General features: G+C 38.5%; 1 protein-coding gene across 9 annotated transcripts in view; it reads left to right on the forward strand.

Moving 5' to 3' along the window:
* Positions 1 to 19,073, forward strand: part of LOC123164386 (uncharacterized) — a 49,029-nt gene extending 29,956 nt beyond the window's left edge. For 3 of the 9 annotated variants that reach the window (XR_006482366.1, XR_006482365.1, XR_006482370.1), the window contains 2 exons: positions 16,787 to 17,195; positions 18,590 to 19,073. The gene's annotated coding sequence lies outside the window, so the exon portion shown is untranslated. Of the gene's footprint in view, positions 1 to 1,367; positions 1,831 to 16,786; positions 17,196 to 18,589 lie in introns of those variants that run through there. The other 6 variants (XR_006482367.1, XR_006482372.1, XR_006482371.1 and 3 more) reach the window with 4 other exon arrangements.
* Positions 19,074 to 21,223: the final 2,150 nt, after the last annotated feature.

Below are 21,223 nucleotides of genomic sequence, written 5' to 3' on the forward strand. Positions count from 1 at the left end.
CCCACTTTCAATTTGGAGTTATTTGGTTCTTATTCAAATTATTTTTCTCCAAAAATAAAATATTTGGAAAATAGGGTAAAATGATTCCCTACAGTAGAAAAATGGAGAGAAATAAGTTTGAAATCATTTCGGTATTTTAAAATATTTTATTTGGTTTTTAAATGAACCAGTAGTAATGTTTGCTTTATTTAAATTTTTGTTGAATTTATTTGCCGCTAAAAAATGTTCATGTTTTAGAAAATCTTTTTTTGAAAATTTTGATATATAATATGCCTATATTATATTTTATTTCATTGGGTTTTCTTTTCTTTTGTTGTCTGTGATTTAAAAAAAAAGAAACTGCCGAACTAGGCCGGCCCAGCTAGCCAGCCAGGCCGTGGCCCAGCCAGCCCAGTGCGCCACCGCCCGTCTCTGAGCTCGGGACGAAGTCCCAAGCGAAGCCGCCGCCGCACCGACCTCGGCGTCTGTGCTCCGGCCGGACTCCGCACCGCCCCCTTGCCCCTTCCATAAGCTACCGCCTCCCCGGGCCTTAAAAAGCCGGACCCCCGACCCCCTCGCCTCCTCATCTCGCAGCTTCCGCCGCACTCGCCAACCGCCGCCGCCGCCGCTGCTGCACTTCGCCACCGCTGCCGCTCATTTTTCTCCACCGCCGCCGCCCCACGTAGCTGCCGCCGTCGCCGCCTCACCTCGCCCGGCGTCGCCGGAGAACCGCCTCCGTCAACGAACCGCCGTGGACCGGTAAAACCGCCACCCTGGTCCGATCCGGTTTTCTTTCAGTTTTCGGTTTTTCTCTTAAAACCCGATCTGTTTTTTTAGTTAGATCTAATTAGCGAACGTTTTCTGTTTAGAAAGTTTTAGTGGACATTTTTGTTCTGTAGTTCTGTTTAGCGAACGTCCATTATTTATATTTTTCTTTTTCTGTTTATTTTAAGTCAGGGACCTTTTCACGAATAAAAGTTTTACAGATTAGCCCCTACTTTTCAAATGATCGCAAATTTTTGCTTCTTTATCCAAATCCAACGAAACCAGCGCCAAATTCTTTGTTATGATCTCCTCTATCCAGTAAACCAACTCAATTATATTTTTGAAAGTTTTAAAATTTGGTTTCAAACATATTCAAATTCAAACTTGTTTTGGCTATAACTTGAGTTTTATAACTCCGATTTAATTGATTCTTTTTTCAAATCAAAGTTCTTGACATGTACCTTCTGTTAAGATCAAAATCACATAATTTTGCTGCTGTTAAAAATATATTTGTGTCCATGAGTTTTGTTTGATGGTTTGAAGTTTTCCGAAGTATTTTCTTTGTTTCTTTCGAATCTCTGAGTGATTGCTTATGTGTGGTTATAATTGCTTCCTTACGATAGATTGAATGGTGTGTGACGAGTGGAACTATGAGGAATTATGAGTGCAAAGGATCTTCATCAACAGTACAAGGCAAGTTCACACTTTGATCATACTCTTCCTATACCCAGTTTTACTTGCATTAGATACACCCCTCAAAAATTTGCATGTGTAGGATTTGGGTACATGTGGTTTGCTATGTAGTTCATGAGGTAGGAACCTATGATCCTTGAAACACCCCGGGTATATTCGTTATGACTATATATAGCTTAGCCATGCTCGTAGACGGGGATTGGTATGTGTGATTCATGAAATATGAGAGAGATATAATAATTAAGGGTAACTTTAAGGTGGCAACATTAACACACATATGGGTGGAATGGTTGGGGCACCCTGGAGAACCCAATGGCTTGCCCGGGCACCTGGAGAATCCAGTTCTTGCCCAAGGGGATCCCAGAGTACCCGTGTGATTACCCTATGGAATGCCACCCAGGCTCAATGGGATCGTACAATTTTTCATGCCTAGAAACTTCCGTGTGCAGCCACAAGCCATTATGGGCTCTGGCATAGTTGAGTAAGTTGTGTGACCTCTTTTAGTGGTAGACTAGAAGATGTAGGGAAAAGTAGGTGTAACTGTCTACCCAGAGTAAAGAGTTAATGCTTCAGAAAGACTGTGTCTCAATCTTCCGATCATGGAGGTGGTCGAGTCTTGTGGGAAAAAGTGCGCAAACATCTGCAGAGTGTAAAAACTAATCATGATTAGCCGTGTCCCTGGTTATGGACAATTTGAGTATCTAGAAATGGATTATTGGTTGATCTCATCACGTTACTTAATTAATGTATTTGGTTATTAATAATTTGGGAATTTTGGGATTGAGTTGGAGGAACCTTCTCAATAATGGCATAAATTTGGTAATAAATAAAATTTATTCCTTTGTTGTAGGGAAAAATTAGCTTTATGCAAAATTAAATCTAGAGCCTCCACCAGCCAAATATGCATATAGAGATAGACATTTTCATTATTACTCTATGGTGTGAAATTGCCAGTACATTCAATGTACTGACCTACATGGCTGCAACGTCTCATGTTGCAGGATTCTTACGAGAAAGTGATACGTTAGGGTTATGATGTCTACATTCAACTTTGCCGTTGGTGTTGTTGGGACTCCACAACCTTGTTGTTAGTTCCGCTTTATGGATTGAGGTAATAGTATTTACGTTACTTTATACATGTGATTTACCCCTGTTATAAATCCTCAACTACTGTGTGTGTCAACATACTGATCCAGGGATGACACTTAAGCACAGAGACTTCGATCCATTCGTGTCGGGTCGCTACAGCATAGTTATGACGATATCTAAGGCAATGATCATGAATATAGGCATCACGTCCGTGACAGGTAGACCGACTCCTGCCTGCATCTATGACTATTACTCCACACATCGACGGCTATGCAGCATGCACCTAGTATATTAAGTTAACAAGAACGGAGTAACGCCTTAAGCAAGATGACATGACGTAGAGGGATAGGTCCAATCAATTTTAAAAAGACCCATCTTTTTATCCTTAATGGAAACAATACAAATACATGTTATGTCCCTTTCTGTCACTGGGAATAAGCACTGCAAGATTGAACCCATTACAAACCACCTCTCCCACGGCAAGAAAAATCAATCTAGTGGGCCAAACCAAATTAATAGATCAGAGAGAAACACAAAGCTATCTTAATCATGCATAAAAGAGTTCAGAGAAGATTCAAATAATATTCATAGATAATTTGATCATAAACCCACAATTCATCGGATCTCAACAAAGGCACCGCAAAAGAAGATTACATTGAATAGATCTTCAAGAACATCAAGGAGAACATTGTATTGAAGATCGTAGAGAGAGAAGAAGGCATCTACCTACTAGCTATCGACCCGTAGGTCTGTGGTAAACTACTCACACATCATCGGAAGGGCAACAAGGTTGATGTAGAAGCCCTCGATGGTTGAATCCTCCTCCGGCAGAGTACCAGAAAAGGCCTCCAGACGGGATCTCACAAGGACAGAAACTTGAGGTGGCGGAAAAGTATTTGGTGTGCCCTGTGGTCTACGAGGAATATTTGGGTATTTATAGAAGAGGAATTAGGGTTAGAGGAGCCACGAGGGGCCCACAAGCATGGGGCGCCCCCCCTTGGGCTCGCCCCCTGAGCTTGTCATCGCTTCGTGGCCCATCTGGCCTCCTCCCGAAGCTTCCAAGGTGTGTTGTGGTCCAAAAAAATCGTCAAAAAGTTTCTTTCCATTTGGACTCCATTTGGTATTGATTTTTTGTAAAGGCAAAAACAAGGAACAAACAACAACAACTGGCACATGGCACTAGGTTAATAGGTTAGTCCCAAAAAATGATATAAAACAGCATAATAATGCATATAGAACACCTAAGATGGATAATATAATAGCATGGAACAATAAAAAATTATAGATACGTTCGAGACATATCAAGCATCCCCAAGCTTGATGGCGTGTTCGAGTTGCACTTTCTGACTTATACTTCATGCATGTGTGCTTGTGTGCTGAGCAGGATCTGTATATATGGGTTGTTATGGCCGCCATGTAAAGCTTTGATCGTAGCCGTTTTATTTGCATGTCGTCTAGTTTGAAATTGTGGGTGGTGTGGTTACATATCCTTGTGTTTTAATGATTGCATGGATGTCGAGTCATATTCGTGGTTGCCCATGACTCCTTGATGGAAACCATGAATGTTTCCTTGTATACACTCCTGTCTATCCTTGTACTCTTGGTTATATCGGCCATATTTAATAGCAACATATTTTTACCTGACATGTTGCACTGGTCACACATGTCAATACTGTATGTAAGTTTATATATTAAATCTCAGTCGTCGATATAAAAAATGAACGACCGCTATAATTTAATCTATGTGGACAGACATAATCGCTTGTTTGTCTTTTTTAAATAATAATATACAATAGATAGATGTTCCTTCACTCCAAATTCCACCACTGAGCCCAAAATAAATTATTGAGGTTGTTGGGAATGAAAGCATGCTTTGACTGGATTTGTTCAGGAAACAACCAAAATTAACAAAGGTTTATCGGTTTCCGCCGACATGCCTAAAGGCATAAATTGTGCCATGCTTGCTACAAAATTAATAGTCAATGCCTAAATAGATAATTTCAAGAGAAGTAAGGAGAAGTTAAAATTTTAGGAGAAGTAAGGAGAAGTTAAACGATCTATTTTGGGAAGTTGTTTGGCCCTGTTTGCTTCCAAAGGGTGCAGTTGGAGCAGTCAAAAGGCATCTGAACAACCAAGAATTACCTTGTATATCAAGCACCTACTAAAAAAATCTCAACAAGGAATCTCACTAAAGGCACTCTCTATTTCTATTCTGTCAATGAGTATGAAGCGGCAAGTGCATTCTATTTGTCCTCAATAACAACATACTAGGCTCCACCCCTCCTCCACCAACTACAAATATGTGTTTACATCTATTTTCATGAACTCGTTGGCACATAAAACTCTATAATATCAAAGTTGGTATTCATTTGTTTTTCCCAATGTTTTCGGGAATCCGGCAGGCTCTGACTTATATTATTCCGCCATTCCTTTATTAACTACTACATAGTCTCATCTACATAAAATTCCTGGTTGTCTTAGATGATAGCATCGAACATGTCAATATCCCTCGGAACTACCATTTTCCTTCCCTAGTAGATGGCTAAACCATCATAGACAACTTCGAGATATGTATATATCATCAAGTATGCTAGAACTTTGACAAAAGACATGAAATGCAAACGTAGGGTTTAATTACAACAAAAAGAGGTACACCCATTTTATCATTGCTTCTTCCAAACCCCCTCTAACTTTATTTCAAGAGTGTGAATCACACTAATATGTGAAAATGATAGGTGATGTCTCTTGGGCCAAACATCATCTCTCTCGAGCATCGCCCAAGGCTTTTTTGATATCATCACCCTAGGTGGAATTTTCATATAAACGATGAACTCCGAAATATGGAGAAAATTTGGATGACAAAATAGGATGCGACCCATATCATATAGACAATTGAGATATACTAAAAACTAATAACCAAATTTTAGTTTGATGAATCTTCACCAATTTGTTAGCATGATTCCCTTCATGATTATACAATCAACCTTTTCTGCACACCTAGTGTTGCCAATTAACCAACATTCTCATATTTGTTTCATACATCATGACCATATGAGCTAAATTAAATTTTAATATTTCATGTTTTAAGGTATTTGGGCTTTTAACTAACATCTCTAGAGGAATGTGTATTCACTCTGAAATCCACCATTGGACCGAAAACATTTGTTGAGCTCGTTAGGATTGGTAAAGGGAAGCATGATTTGACTAGATTTGTACGGGACACATCCAAAACAAACCAAGGTCTATCAGTTTCTGCAAACAAGCCTAAAGGCATAAAAAGTTCCATTTTTGCTACAAAAGACATACTGAACACCTTAACAGGTGATTTTAGGAAAAGTAAGGCAAAGTTATCTATCTTTGGAAGTTGTTTGGCCCCACTTACTTGCAAGATGGCGGCGCTTAGATCAGTCAAAAGACGCCTGCACAACCAAGAATTACCTTGTAAATCTAGTGTATGTTATAAAAAATTCTCAAGATGGAAGCTCACTGAATGCACTCACTATTTCGATCTTATCACCGATGATGAAGTGGTCAGTGCAATCCATCCGTCCTTAATAATAGTGTACAAGGCTCCAACCCTCCTCCACCAACTTCAAATATGTGTTTTACATGTATTTTCATGAACTCATTGGCACATAAAACTCTATAATATCAAAGTTACTATTCGTGCATTTTTCGCATTGTTTTTGAGTATCTCCTAGACTCCGACTCATGTCATTCCTTCATTTTTTGATTCACTACTACATTGTTCCTTCTACATCAAGTTCCTCTTTGTCTTAGTTGATAGCATCAATGCTATAACTTAAAAACATGTAAATCTCCCTCGGAACAATAATTTTTTGTCCCCCATAGAGAGCTAAACCATTGTTGATGACTCCAAGCGATGAATCTATCATGAAATATACTAAAGCTTTGACAAGACACATAAAATGCAAACTTGGGTTTTAATTCAAACAAAAGACGTACACAAATTTTATCATATCTTCTAGCAAACCCCCCACTAACTTCATTTCAAGAGTGTGACTCACACAGATATGTTAAAATGGTAGGTGATGTCTGTTGGCTGAAAATCATGTCTTTCGAGCATCACCCAAGGTTTTTTCAATATCATCACCCTAGGTTGAATTATAAAATAAAGGATGAACTTAGAAATTTGGAGAACATTCGGATGATAAAACAAGACACGACCCATATGATATGAGATAACTGAGATCTACTGAAAAATACTCACTCCATTGTCGGTTCCATTTCAACCTTCCAAACTAAAACTAGATTGAAATCCTAGGGTATTCCACCATCTGCCGCATTCCATCCCCTTTGTCTGACCCAATCTCACATCTTGGCACAACACAACGGTAAGCCATACAAACCGCACCGGGGACCAGAGACCTCCAAAAGTCGGTGGATGGCCAGTCGGAGATAGCTAATTTTTTTTGAAAAAATATTGAAATCAACGCGGTTGTATGTGAATATTTATGGAATTTGTCCAAAACATTCTACATGATTGTAGTGAGGAATAAACACTTGTTTAAAACATTTTTACTTCCATTTCATGAAAATAGGATAAAAAATCTATAACAAACACAGGTGAAATACTTTTAATAGTCAGGCGAAACCACTTCGGCTTGACAAGTCAACATGTCACTGCGCAGTTCATTATAAGATATACATGAGTTGTTCTTCTTTGTAACTACACATGATTGTAAAGTCAACCTTTTCCACACACCTAGTGTTGCCAATTAACTAACATTCTCATATTTATTTCATACATCATGACTATATGAGTTGAATTGCTTTTTCGTATTTCTAGTTTTAAGGTCTTTGCGCTCGGAACTAACATCTTTAGAGGAATGTGTCTTCACTACAAAATCCACCATTCGACTAAAAAGTTATGCTGATGTTGTTGGGATTGGTAAAGGGAAGCATGATTTGACAAAATTTGTTCAGGACACATCCAAAACAACCAAAGGTCTATTAGTGTCCCCAAACATGCCTAAATGCATAAAAATGTTCCATGCATGCTACAAAAGACATAGGCAACGCCTTAACACGTGATTTCAGGAGAAGTAAGGCGAAGTTATCTATTCTGGGAGGCATTTGGCCCCGATTGCTTGCAAGATGTGACGATCATAGCAGCCAAAGATGCCTGCACGACCAAGAATTACCTTGTATATCTAGTGCTTGCTAAAAAAACTCAAGATGGAAGATCACCGAAGGCACTAAATATTTCAATTCTATGACTGATACAGAAGTGGTTGGTGCAATCCATCTATCGTTAATAACAGTGTACGAGGCTCCAACCCTTATCCGCCAACTTTAAATATGTGTTTTGCATATATTTTCATGACTCATTGGCGCATAAAACTCTATGATATCAAAGTTAGTATTCATGTGTTTTTCACATTGTTTTTGAGTATCTCATCGGCTCTGACTCATGGCACTCCATCATTTTTGTATTGACAACTACATTGTTCCTTCTACATCAAGTTCCTCTTTGTCTTAGTTGATTGCATCAATGCTATAACTTACAAACATATCAATCTCCCTTGGACCAACAATTTTCCTTCCCTGGTAGATGGCTAAACCATCATCGATGACTCCAAGCGACGAATCTAACACTAAGGTGCAAACCTAGGGTTTAATTTGAACAAAAATAGGTACAAGCATTTTATTATTGATTCTAGCAAACACGGATAACTTCATTTCAAGAATGTGAGTCACAAAATATGTGGAAATGGTAGGTGATGTCTCTTGGCCAAAAATCATGTCTTTCGAGCATCACCCAAGTTTCTTTTATATCATCAACCTAGGTTGATTTTTCAAAGGATGAACTCAAAAATATGGAGAACATTCAAATGAATGAATGGGACACGACCCATATCATACGAGACAACTAAGATCTACTCAAAAATACTCGCTCCATTGTCATTTCCGTTTCCTCCTCCAAATTAAAACTGGATCAAAATCCTATGCTTATTGCACCCTCTGCCGCATTCCATCTGCACCGTCCGGCCCAATCTCACATCTTGCATTGGCACAACACAATGGTAAGTCATACCAGCTGCATTGGGGACCCGAGTGCCTTCCAAAGCCGGTGGATGACCCGACATAGATAGCTAATTGTATTAGAAAAAGTAATGAAACCACTTGGTTGTATGGGGATATTTATGGAATTTGCCCAGAACATCCTACATGATTGTAGCAAGGAATAGACACTTGTTTAAAACATTATGACATCCCTTTCATGAAAATCAGATAGAAATCTATAACAAACAAGAGTCAAATACTTGTAATGCTCATGTGAAACCACGTCTTCTTGACAAACCTACATGTCTCTACTTTGTAACTATATATATACATTTTATAAGGCAACAACAATGAATTATCCGTACACTAGTATAACTTGAGTTGCTTACCAAATTTAATTGTATTTCCTATCATATGACATCTTAAATGTTGCTATGAATTTGGTGATTGAGATGACGAGGCAAATATGTTGCCTGGTGTAATAACACAAGACAATAACTTCAGTTCGATGCTTCTTCAGTAATTTATTAGCATGATGCACAAATTATGATTGTATAGCCAACCTTTTTCCACACGAAGTGTTGGCAATTAACCGACAATCCCACATTTGTTTCATACATCACGGCTATATGAATTACTTTTATATATTTGAGGTTTTAAATGCTTTGGGCTCCAACCTAACATCTTTAGAGGAACATTTCTTCACTCTCAAATCCATTATTGGACAAAAAACTTCTGTTGAGGTCTTTGGGAATGGTAAAGGGAAGGATAATTTAACTAGATTTGTTCAAGACACATGTAACACAAACAAAGGTCTATTGTTTTCCACTGATATGCCAAAAGGTATAAATGGTTCCATGCTTACTAGAAAAGATGTAGTTAACGCCTTAAGAGGTGATTTCAGGAGAACTAAGGTGATTTAAATGATCAATTTTAGGAAGCGGTTTGGCCCTGTTTGCTTGCAAGAGGGTGGCACTCAGAGTAGCCAAAAGACATCCAGCATCCAAGAATTACCTTGTATATCTAGTGCCTCCTAACAAAAATTCTCAAGAAGGAAGCTTGCTAAAGGCACTCACTATTTTGATTCTATCACTATGAAGTGGCCAGTGCATTCTATCTGTTCTTAGTTACAACTTACTAGGTTCCACCCTTGCTGCGCCAACTTCAAATATGTGTTTTACCTCTATTTTCATGAACTTGGCTGCACATAAAAATCTATCATATCAAATTTGGTATTCATGTGTTTTTTAGAATGTTTTTGTGTATCTAGTATGCTCCGGCTCATGTCATTCCATCATTCCTTTATTGAATACTACATAGTTCCATCTACATAAGGTTCCTCTTTGTCTTAATTAGTGGATAGCATCAACGCAATGACTTACAAACAAGCCAATCTCCCTTGGAGAATAAATTTTCCTTCCCTAGTAAATGCTTTAACCATCGTAGATGACTCGAACCGACGAATCTATCACCAAGTATAATAAAACTATGATAAGAGAAATGCAATGCCAACCTATGGTTTAATTCCAACAAAAAGAGGTGCACAAATTTTATCATGGCAACTAGCAAATCCCCCTCTAACTTTACTTCAAGAGTGTGAATTAGAGAAATATGTGAAATGGTAGGTGATGTCTCTTGGCGAAAAATCATGTCTTTCGAGCATCACCCAAGGTTTTTTAGAGATCTTCATGCTAGGTTGTATTTAAAAAAAGGATGAACTAGTAAATATGGAGACCATTCAGATGATAGAATGCGACGCAACCCATATCATAGAAGACAACGGAGATCTACTCAAAAATACTCGCTCCATTGTTGCTCACATTTCCACCTTCAAAATACAAAGTTGATCGAAATCCTAGGGTTATTAGACCCTCTGCCACATTCCATCCACTTCATACGACACAATCTCACATCTTGGGACAACACTACAGTAAGTAGTACCAGCCACGTGGGGTAACCGAGCAACTCCCAAAGCCGGTGGATGACACGGCGGAGATAGCTAATTGTTTTTGCAGAAATAATGAAACTGATGTGGTTGTATGCAAATATTCATGGAATTTGTCCAGAACATTCTAAATATTGTAGCAAGGAATAGACACTTGTTTAAAACATTGTTACATACCTTTCGTGAAAACGGGATAAAAATCTATAACAAACATAGGTGACGTACTTGTAATAGTCATGTGAAACCACTTCTGCTTGACAAACCAACATGTCTCTACATGATTATTATAAGTAATACATGAGTTCTTCTTCTTTGTAACCATACATGGACTTTTTATCACGCGACAGCTATGAATCTTCCATACACTAGTATACACTAGTATAAGGTGAGTTGCTTACTTAATTTTATTGTATTTCCTATCATATGATATCTTAAATGTTGCTAAGAATTTGGTGATTGTGATATCTAGCCAAATATATTCATTGGTTTAATAACACAAGATATCAGCTAAATTTTACTTCGTTGCCTCTTCACCAATTTATTAGCATGATTCACTAATCATGATTGTACAGTCAACCTTTTCCACACACCTATGGTTGCAAATTAATCAAAGTTCACATATTTGTTTCATACATCATGACTATATGAGCTAAATTATTTTTTCATATTTCAAGTTTTAAGGTCTTTGGGCCCGGAACTAACATCTTTAGAGGAATGTGTCTTCACTCTGAAATTCACCAGTCGACCAAAAAGTTATGTAGAGGTTGTTGGGATTGGTAAAGGGAAGCATGATTCGACTAGATTTGTCTAGAACACATCCAAAACAAACAAAGGTCCACCGGTTTCCCGAAACATGCCTAAATGCATTAAAATGTTCCGTGCTTGCTACAAAAGACATAGCCAATGCCTTAACATGTGATTTCAGGAGAAGTAAGGTGAAGTTATCTATTTTGGGAAGCTGGTTGGCCCCGTTTGCTTGAAATATGGTGGTGCTCAGAGCAGCTAAAAGATGCCCGCAGAACCAAGAATTACCTTGTATATCTAGTGCCTACTATAAAAAATCTCAAGATGGAAGCTCACTGAAGGCACTCAATATTTCGATTCTATGACTGATGATGAAGTGGTTAGTGCAATCCATCTATCCTTAATAACAACGTACGAGGCTCCAACCCTCATCCGCCAACATCAAATATGTGTTTTACATATATTTTCATGACCCATTGGCACATAAAACTCGATAATATCAAAGTTAGTATTCATGTGTTTTTCGCATTGTTTTTTAGTATCCCTTAGGCTCCGACTCATGTCATTCCATCATTTCTTTATTGACATCAAGTTCCTGTTTGTCTTAGTTGATAGCATCAACGCTATAACTTACAAACATGTCAATCTCCCTTCGACCAACATTTTTCCTTCCCTGGAAAACGGCTAAACCATCGCAGATGACTCCAAGCGACGAATCTATCACCAAGTATACTAAAGCTTTGGCAAGACACACAAAATGCAAACCTAGGGATTAATTCCAACAAATGTAGGTACACACATTTTATAATTGCTTCTGGCAAATCCCCCACTCACTTCATTTCAAGAGTGTGAATCACACAAATATGTGAAAATGATAGGTGGTGTCTCTTGGACAAAAATCATGTCTTTCGAGTATCACCCAAGGTTTTTTTGATTCATCGCCATAGGTTGAATTTAATAGAAAGGATGAACTCGCAAATTTGGAGAACATTCTGATGATAGAACAAGATGCGACCCATATCATACGAGACATTAGAAATCTACTAAAAAATACTCGCTTCATTGTTGATTCCATTTCCACCTTTCAAACTAAAACTAGATTGAAATCCTTGTGTTATTCCACCTTCTGTTGCATTCCATTCCCGTCATCTGGCTCAATCTCGCATCTTGGAAGAACACAACGGTAAGTCATACCAGCCACGTTGGGGACCGGAGCGTCTCGCAAAGCCGGTGGATGACCTGGCGGAGATAGCTAATAGTATTTTGAAAAAATAATGAAACCGATGCGGTTGTATGCGAATATTCATGGAATTTATCCAGAACATTCTACATGATTCTAATGATAAATAAACACCTCGTTAAAACATTGTTACATCCCTTACAGGAAACTAGCATAAAAATTTATAACAAACGTAGGTGAAATGCTTGTAATACTCATGTCAAACAACTTCTGCATGACAAACCAACATGTCTCTATGAGGTCCATTATTAGATATACATAAGTTCTTCTCCTTGGTAATTATACATGGACTTTTTTATCATGCGGCAACTATGAATTTTCAATACACTAGTATACACCAATCCAACTTGAGTTGCTTACTTAACTTGCTAGGATTTCCTATCATATGACATCTTAAATGTTTCAATGAATTTGGTGATATATCGAGGAAAATATGTTCCCTCATGTAATAACACAAGATAACTGTCAAATTTTAGTTTGATGCTTCTTCGCCAATTTATTAGCATGATTCACTAATCATGATTTTTTACAGTCAACCTTTTCCACACACCTTGTGTTGCTAACCAACCAATGTTCGCATATTTGTTTCATACATCACGGCTATATGAGCTTAATTACTTTTGCGTCTTAGAAATTAAGGTCTTTGGGATTGGAACTAACATCTTTAGAGGAATGTCTCTCCACTATGAAATCCACCATTCGACCAAAAACTTCCGTTGAGGTTGTCTAGATTGGTAAAGGGAAGCATAATATGACTGGATTTGAAGAGGACACATCCAAAACAAAAAGGTCGATTGGTTTCCACACACATGCCTAAAGGCATAAAAAATCCATGCTTTCTACAAAAGACATAGTCAACACCTTAACAGGTGATTTAATTAAGGACAAGTAAGGTAGAGTTATTAATTTTGGGAAGTTGTTTGGCGTCGTTTGCTTACAAGATGGTGGTGCTCTGAGTAGCTAAAAGATGCCCACACGACCAACAATTACCTTGTATATCTAGTGCCTTCTATTAAAAAAATCTCAAGATGGAAGCTCACTAAAGGCACTCAATATTTCAATTTTATGACTGATGATGAAGTGGTCAGTGCAATATCTATCCTTAATAATAGCATACGGGGCTCCAACCCTCATCCACAGCCAAAATAAACAAAGGTCTATCGGTTTCCGCCAACATGCCTGAAGGCATAAATTGTTCCATGTTTGCTACAAAATTAATAGTCAACGCCTAAATAGGTGATTTCAGGAGAAGTAAGGAGAAGTTAAACGATCTATTTTGGGAAGTTGTTTGGCCCCATTGGCTTGCATGAGGTGCACTTAGAGCAGTCAAAAGACATCTACACAACCAACAATTAACTTGTATATCTAGCACCTACTATAAATAAAATTCTCAAGAAGGAATCTCACTAAAGGCACTCTCTATTCCTACTCTATCGTTGAGTATGAAGCGGCAAGTGCATTCTACTTGTCCTCAATAACAACGTACTAGGCTCCACCCCTCCTCCACCAACTTCAAATATGTGTTTACATCTATTTTCATAAAATCATTCACACATAAAACTCTATAATATCAAAGTTGGTATTCATTTGTTTTTCCCAATGTTTTCGGTATCGAGTAGGCTATGACTTATATTATTTCGTCATTCCTTTTTTAACTACTATATAGTCCCATCTTCATCAAGTTCCTAGTTGTCTTAGATGATAGCATCAAACATGTCACTATCCCTTAGAACTACCATTTTCCTTCCCTTGTAGATGGCTAAACCATCGTAGATGACACCGAGCAACGAATATATCATCAAGCATACTAGAACTTTGACAAAAGACATGAAATGCAAACATAGGGTATAATTACAACGAAAAGGTACACCCATTCTATCATTGCGTCTAGCAAACCCCCTCTAACTTTATTTCAAGAGTGTGAATCGCAATAATATGTGAAAATGGTAGGTGATGTCACATGGGCCAGAAATCATCTCTCTCTAGCATCGCCCAAGGTTCTTTCAATATAATCACCCTATGTTGAATTTAAAATAAACGAACTCGGAAATATGGAGAACGTTTGGACGACAGAACAGGATGCGACCCATATCATACGAGACAATTGAGATCTACTAAAAAATATCAGCCAAATTTTAGTTTGATCAATCTTCACCAATTTTTTAGCATGATTCACTTCATGATTGTACAATCAACCTTTTCCACACACCTAGTGTTGCCAATTAACCAACATTCTCATATTTGCCTCATACATCACGACTATATGAGCTGAATTACTTTTTAATATTTCATGTTTTAAGATATTTGAGCTTTTAACTAACATCTCTAGAGGAATGTGTCTTCACTCTGAAATCCACCATTGGACCCAAAACATGTATTGAGCTTGTTGGGATTGGTAAAGGGAAGTAGGATTTGACTGGATTTGTTCAGCACACATCCAAAACAAACAAAGGTCTACCGGTTTCCGCAAACAAGCCTAAAGGCATAAAAATGTTACATTTTTGCTACAAAAGACATTCAACGCCTTAACAGGTGATTTCAGGAGAAGTAAAGCGATGTTGTCTATCTTTGGAAGCTATTTGGCCCCACATACTTGCAAGATGGCGCATCTTAGAGTGGTCAAAAGACGCCTGCACAACAAAGAATTACCTTGTATATATAGTGTCTGCTATCAAAAAATTCTCAAGATAGAAGCTCACTAAAGGCACTCACTATTTCGATCCTATCATTATTGATGAAGTGGTCAGTGCAATTCATCTATCCTTAATAATAGCATACGAGGCTCCAACCCTCCTCCGCCAACTTCAAATATGTGTTTTACATCTATTTCCATGAACTCATTGGCACATAAAACTCTATAATATCAAAGTTAGTATTCATGTGTTTTTCGCATTATTTTCGAGTATCTCCTACACTCCGACTCGTGTCATGCATTCATTTTTTACTCACTACTACATTGTCCCTTCTACATCAAGTTTCTCTTTATCTTAGTCGATAGCATCAAAGCTATAACTTATAAACATGTCAATCTCCCTCAGAACAATAATTTTTGTCCCCCGTAGAGGGTTAAACCTTTGTAGATGACTCCAAGCGACGAATGTATCACCAAATATTCTAAAACTTTGACAAGAGACATGAGATGCAAACATAGGGTTTCATTCCCAAAAAAGATGTACACAAATTTCATCATATCTTCTAGCAACCCCCCCCCCCCCCCCCAGTAACTTCATTTCAAAGTGTGAATCACACAAATATGTTAAAATGGCATGTGATGCCTGTTGGCTGAAAATTATGTCTTTCGAGCATCACCCAAGGGTTTTTATATATCATCACCCTATGTTGAATTTATAATAAAGGATGAACTCAGAAATTTGGAGAACATTCGGATGACAGAACGGGACGCGACCCATATGATACTAGGTAAGTGAGATCTACTCAAAAATACTTGCTCCATTGTCATTTCCATTTCCACCTTCCAATCTAAAACTAGATCGAAATCCTAGGGTTATTCCATCATCGGTCGCATTCCATCCCCTTTATCTTACCCAATCTCGCATCTTGGCACAACACAATGGTAAGTCATACCTGCCACGACGGGGACCCGAGTATCTCCAAAAGTCAATGGATAACCAGTCAAAGATAACTAATTGTTTTTGAGAAAATAAGTAAATCAACGCGGTTGTATGTGAATATTTATGGAATTTGTCCAGAACATTCTACATGATTGTGGCGAGGAATAAACACTTGTTTAAAACATTGTTACGTACATTTCATTAAAATAGGATAAATAAATCTATACAAACGTAGGTGAAATACTTGTTATAGTCATGCGAAACCACTTCGGCTTGACAAATCGACAGGTCTGTGTGCGGTTCATTATAAGATTTACATGAGTTGTTCTTTTTTGTAACTACACATGGACTTTATTATCACTCGGCAGCTATGACTTACCAATGCACTAATATAAACTATTCTAACTTGAGTTGCTTACTTGAGTTTATGGTATTTCCTATCATATGACATCTTAAATGTTCCAAAGAATTTGATCATTGAGATATCAAGCCAAATATGTTCCTTGCTGTAACAACACAAGATAATGACAAATTTTAGTTTGATGCATCTTCACCAATTTATTAGCATGATTCACTAATCACGATTGTACAATCAACCTTTTCCACACACCTAGTGCTGCCAATTAACTAACGTTCGCATATTTGTTTCATACATCACGACTATATGAGCTGAATTACCTTTTCATATTTCAAGTTTTAAGGTCTTTGGGCTCTGAACTAACATCTTTATAGGAATGTGTCATCACTCCGAAATTCACCATTTGACCAAAAACTTCTGCTGAGGTTGTTGGCATTAGTAAAGGGAAGCATGGTTGACAAGATTTGTTCAGGAAACATCCAAATCTAACAAAGGTCTATCGGTTTCCCCAAACATGCCTAAATTCATTAAAATGTTCCATGCTTGCTACAAAAGACATAGTCAATGCCTTAACATGTAATTTCAGGAGAACTAAGGCGAAGTTATCTATTCAGGGAAGTTGTTTGGCCCTGTTTTCTTGCAAGATGTGATGCCCACATCAGCCAAAAGACGCCCGCACAACCAAGAATTGACTTGTATATCTAGTGCCTGCTATAAAAAATCTCACGATGGAAGATCACCGAAGGCACTCAATATTTCTATTCTACGACTGATGCAGAAGCGGTCAGTGCAATCCATCTATCCTTGATAACAGTGCACGAGGCTCCAGCCCTCATCCGCCAACTTCAAATATGTGTTTTACATCAATTTTCATGACTTATTGGCACGTAAAACTCTATAATATCAAAGTTAGTATTCATATGTTTTTGCATTGTTTTTGAGTATCTTGTAGGCTCCGACTCATGTCATTCCATCATTTCTTTATTCACTACTACATTGTTCCTTCTACATCAAGTTGATCTTTGTCTTAGTTCATAGCATCAATGCTATAACTTACAAACATGTCAATCTCCCTCGGACCAACAATCTACCTCCAAGCGAAGAATCTATTACCAAGGTGCAAACCTAGGGTTTAATTCCAACAAAAATAGGAAAACGCATTTTATCATTGATTCTAGCACACCCCATCTATTCATTCCAAGAGTACGAATCAAACAAACATGTGAAATGGTAGGTGATGTCACTTGGCCAAAAAACATGTCTTTCGAGCACCACCCAAGGTTATTTTTTCAATATCATCACCCTAGGTTAATTTTTTTAGAGGATGAACTAGAAAATATGGAGAACATTCAGATGAATGAATGGGACAGAACCCATATCATACGAGACAACTGAGATCTACTCAAAAATACTCGCTCCATTGTCGTTTCCGTTTCTACCTTCCAAACTAAAACTAGATCAAAATCCTATGCTTATTCCACCCGCCGCCGCATTCCATCCCTGTCGTATGGCCCAATCTTGCATTGGGACAACACAATAGTAAGTCATACCAGCCGCATCGAGGACCCGAGCGTCTTCCAAAGCCAGTGGATGATCCGACGTAGATAGCTAATTGTTATAGAGAAAGTAATTAAACCACTTGGTTGTATGCGGATATTTATGGGATTTGCCCAGAACATTCTACATGATTGTAGCAAGAAATAGATACTAGTTTAAAACATTATTACGTCCCTTTCATGAAAATCGGATAGAAATCTATTAAAAACAATAGTGAAATACTTGTAATAGTCATGTGATACCACGTCTTCTTGACAAACCTACATGTCTCTAATTTGTAACTATACATAGACATTTTATAAGGCAACAACAAAGAATTATCCATACAATAGTATAACTTGAGTTGATTACCGAATTTAATTGTATTTCCTATCATATGATACCCTAAATGTTGCTATGAATTTGGTGATTCAAATGATGAGGCAAATATGTTGCCTGGTGTATTAACACAATAGAACAACTTCAGTTTGATGCTTTTTTAGTAATTTATTAGCATGATTCACTAATCATGGTTGTATAGCCAACCTTTTCCCACATGAAGTGTTGCCAATTAACTGACAGCCGCACATTTGTTTCACACATCATGACTATATGAGTTGAATTACTTTTATATATTTCAGGTTTTAAGGTCTTTGGGCTCCAACGTAACATCTTTAGAGGAACATGTCTGCCATTATTGGACCCAAAAAAATTTGTTGAGGTTGTTGAGATTGGTAAAGGGAAGCATAATATAATTGGATTTTGTTCAAGACAAATGAAAAACAAACAAAGGTCTATCAGTTTCAGCCGACATGACAAAAGGCATAAATTGTTCCATGCTTGCTAGAAAAGATGTAACCAACGCCTTAGCAGGTGATTTTAGGAGAATTAAGGGGAAGTTAAATGATCAATTTTGGGAAGCTATTTGGCCCTATTTGCTTGCAAGAGGGTGGCACTCGGAGCAGCCAAAAGATGTCTAGCATCCAAGAATTACCTTGTATATCTAGTGCCTCCTAACAAAAATTCTCAAGATGGAAGCTCGCTGACGGAACTCACTATTATGATTCTATCACAGTGAAGTGAACAGTGCATTCTATCTATTCTGAGTAACAACTTACTACGTTCCACCCTTGCTCCGCCAACTTCAAATATGTGTTTTACATCCATTTTCATGAACTCGGCTGCACATAAAAATCTATCATATCAAATTTGGTATTCATGTGTTTTTCGCAATGTGTTGGTGTATCTAGTAGGATCTGACTCAAGTCATTCCATCATTCCCTTATTGACTACTACATAGTTCCATATACATAAGGTACCTCTTTATCTTCTTTGATAGCATCAATGCAATGATTTACAAACATGTCAATCTCCCTTGGAAAACCAATTTTCCTTCCCAGTAAATGCTCTAACCATCGTAGATGACTCCAAGCGACCAATCTATCGCCAAGTATACTAAAACTATGATAAGAGACATGAACTGCCAACCTAGGGTTTAATTCCGATAAAAAGAAGTACACCAATTTTATCATGGCTTCAAGCAAACACCCCTCTAACTTTATTTCAAGAGGGTGAATTTGGCAAATATGTGAAATGGTTGGTGATGTCTCTTGGCAAAAAATCATATCTTTCGACCAACACGCAAGCTTATTTAGAGATCATCATCCTAGTCTGAATTTCAAAAAAGGATGAACTAGGAAATATGGAGAACATTTGGATGGCAGAATGGGAGCGACCCATGTCATACAAGACAACTGAGAGCTACTCAAAAATACTTGCTCCATTGTTGTTCCCATTTCTAGCTTCCAAATTAAAAGTGGATCGAAATCCTAGGGTTATTCCACCCTCTGCCACATTCCATCCACGTCATCTAACCCAATCTCGCAACTTGGTACAACACAACTGTAAGGAGTACCAGCCGTTTCGGGGACCCGACTAAGTCCCAAAGCCGGTGGATGATGCAGAAGATATAGCTAATTGTTTTTGCAAAAATAATGATACCGACACTAGTATAACTTGAGTTGCTTACTTAATTTTATTGTATTTCCTATCATATGATATCTTAAAAGTTGCTAAAATTTGGTGATTGAGATATCTAGTCGAATAGGTTCCTTGGTGTAATAACACAAGATATGAGCCAAATTTTAGTTTGATGCCTCTTCACCAACTTATTAGCATGATTCACTAATCATGATTATACAGTCAACCTTTTTCACACACAAAGGGTTGCCAATTAACCAACGTCCGCATATTTGTTTCATACATCACGACTATATGAGATGAATTAATTTCTCAAATTTCAAGTTTGAAGGTCTTTGGGCTCTAAACTAACATCTTTAGAGGAATGTGTCTTCACTCTAAAATCCACCATTTGACCAAAAAGTTACGTTGAGGTTATTAGGATTGGTAAAAGGAAACAAACAAAGGTCTATCGGTTTCCCCAAACAAGCCTAAATGCATAAAAATGTTCCATGGTTGCTACAAAAGACATAGTCAACGCCTTAACATGTGTGTCGGGGAACAACACCTATGGGATCACAAGAATCCCTACTACGGTTGGCGGGGCGCGGGGTTGTGAAAAGAGCGGGATTAGGAGCCAGACACAGTTCGTTTACCCAGGTTTGGGCCGCGAGGATGCGTAATACCCTAGTCCTGCTTTGATGTGTATTTGAGAGTGTTCTTGAGCTCTTGAACTAGCTATGGGAGCTGCGCGGTTCAAAAGAGCTGAATCCCCCTCCAGTATGCCATGGGCCTCCTTTTATAGTCGAAAGGGGCTACCACAGTGGCATACAGGAGGTGGAAAGGTCTACAGTGCCGTGAGCTTGTCGACCGTATTACAGGACAAGACGCATTTAATGCATCGCTTAGGTGTCCCTCAGCTTTATCATGGACGGGGGCGAGGCCCATCCTGCCCGTCGCCGCCTCGCCCAGGAGAAGGCGGAGAACTTGGCCGCCGCAGCCGAGGCCGCTCGAACCCAGCACCAGGCCACGCTGAACTCCCAGGAGGAGGACCTCGCAAAACGCGAGGCGGCCGTCGACGCCAAACTCCACGCCAAGGACGAGACAGTGGAGAAACTCGTTGTGCAGCAAACCCAAGAGCTGGAGCAGAGGCACAAGGAGGCGCTCGATGCCCAGGCTCTGGTTCACACCGACAAGGTGAAGGAGCTGGAGGTGGCACGGGACGAGCTGAAGAAGCAAGCCCTGGAGCTGACGGGGGAGAGGGATGCGGCCAAGGGCGCCTTGGCTGACACGCAGGCCGCAGTCCTTGGCAAGGC

Source organism: Triticum aestivum, chromosome 7D (genome assembly GCF_018294505.1).
Source record: "Triticum aestivum cultivar Chinese Spring chromosome 7D, IWGSC CS RefSeq v2.1, whole genome shotgun sequence".
Taxonomy (NCBI): domain Eukaryota; kingdom Viridiplantae; phylum Streptophyta; class Magnoliopsida; order Poales; family Poaceae; genus Triticum; species Triticum aestivum.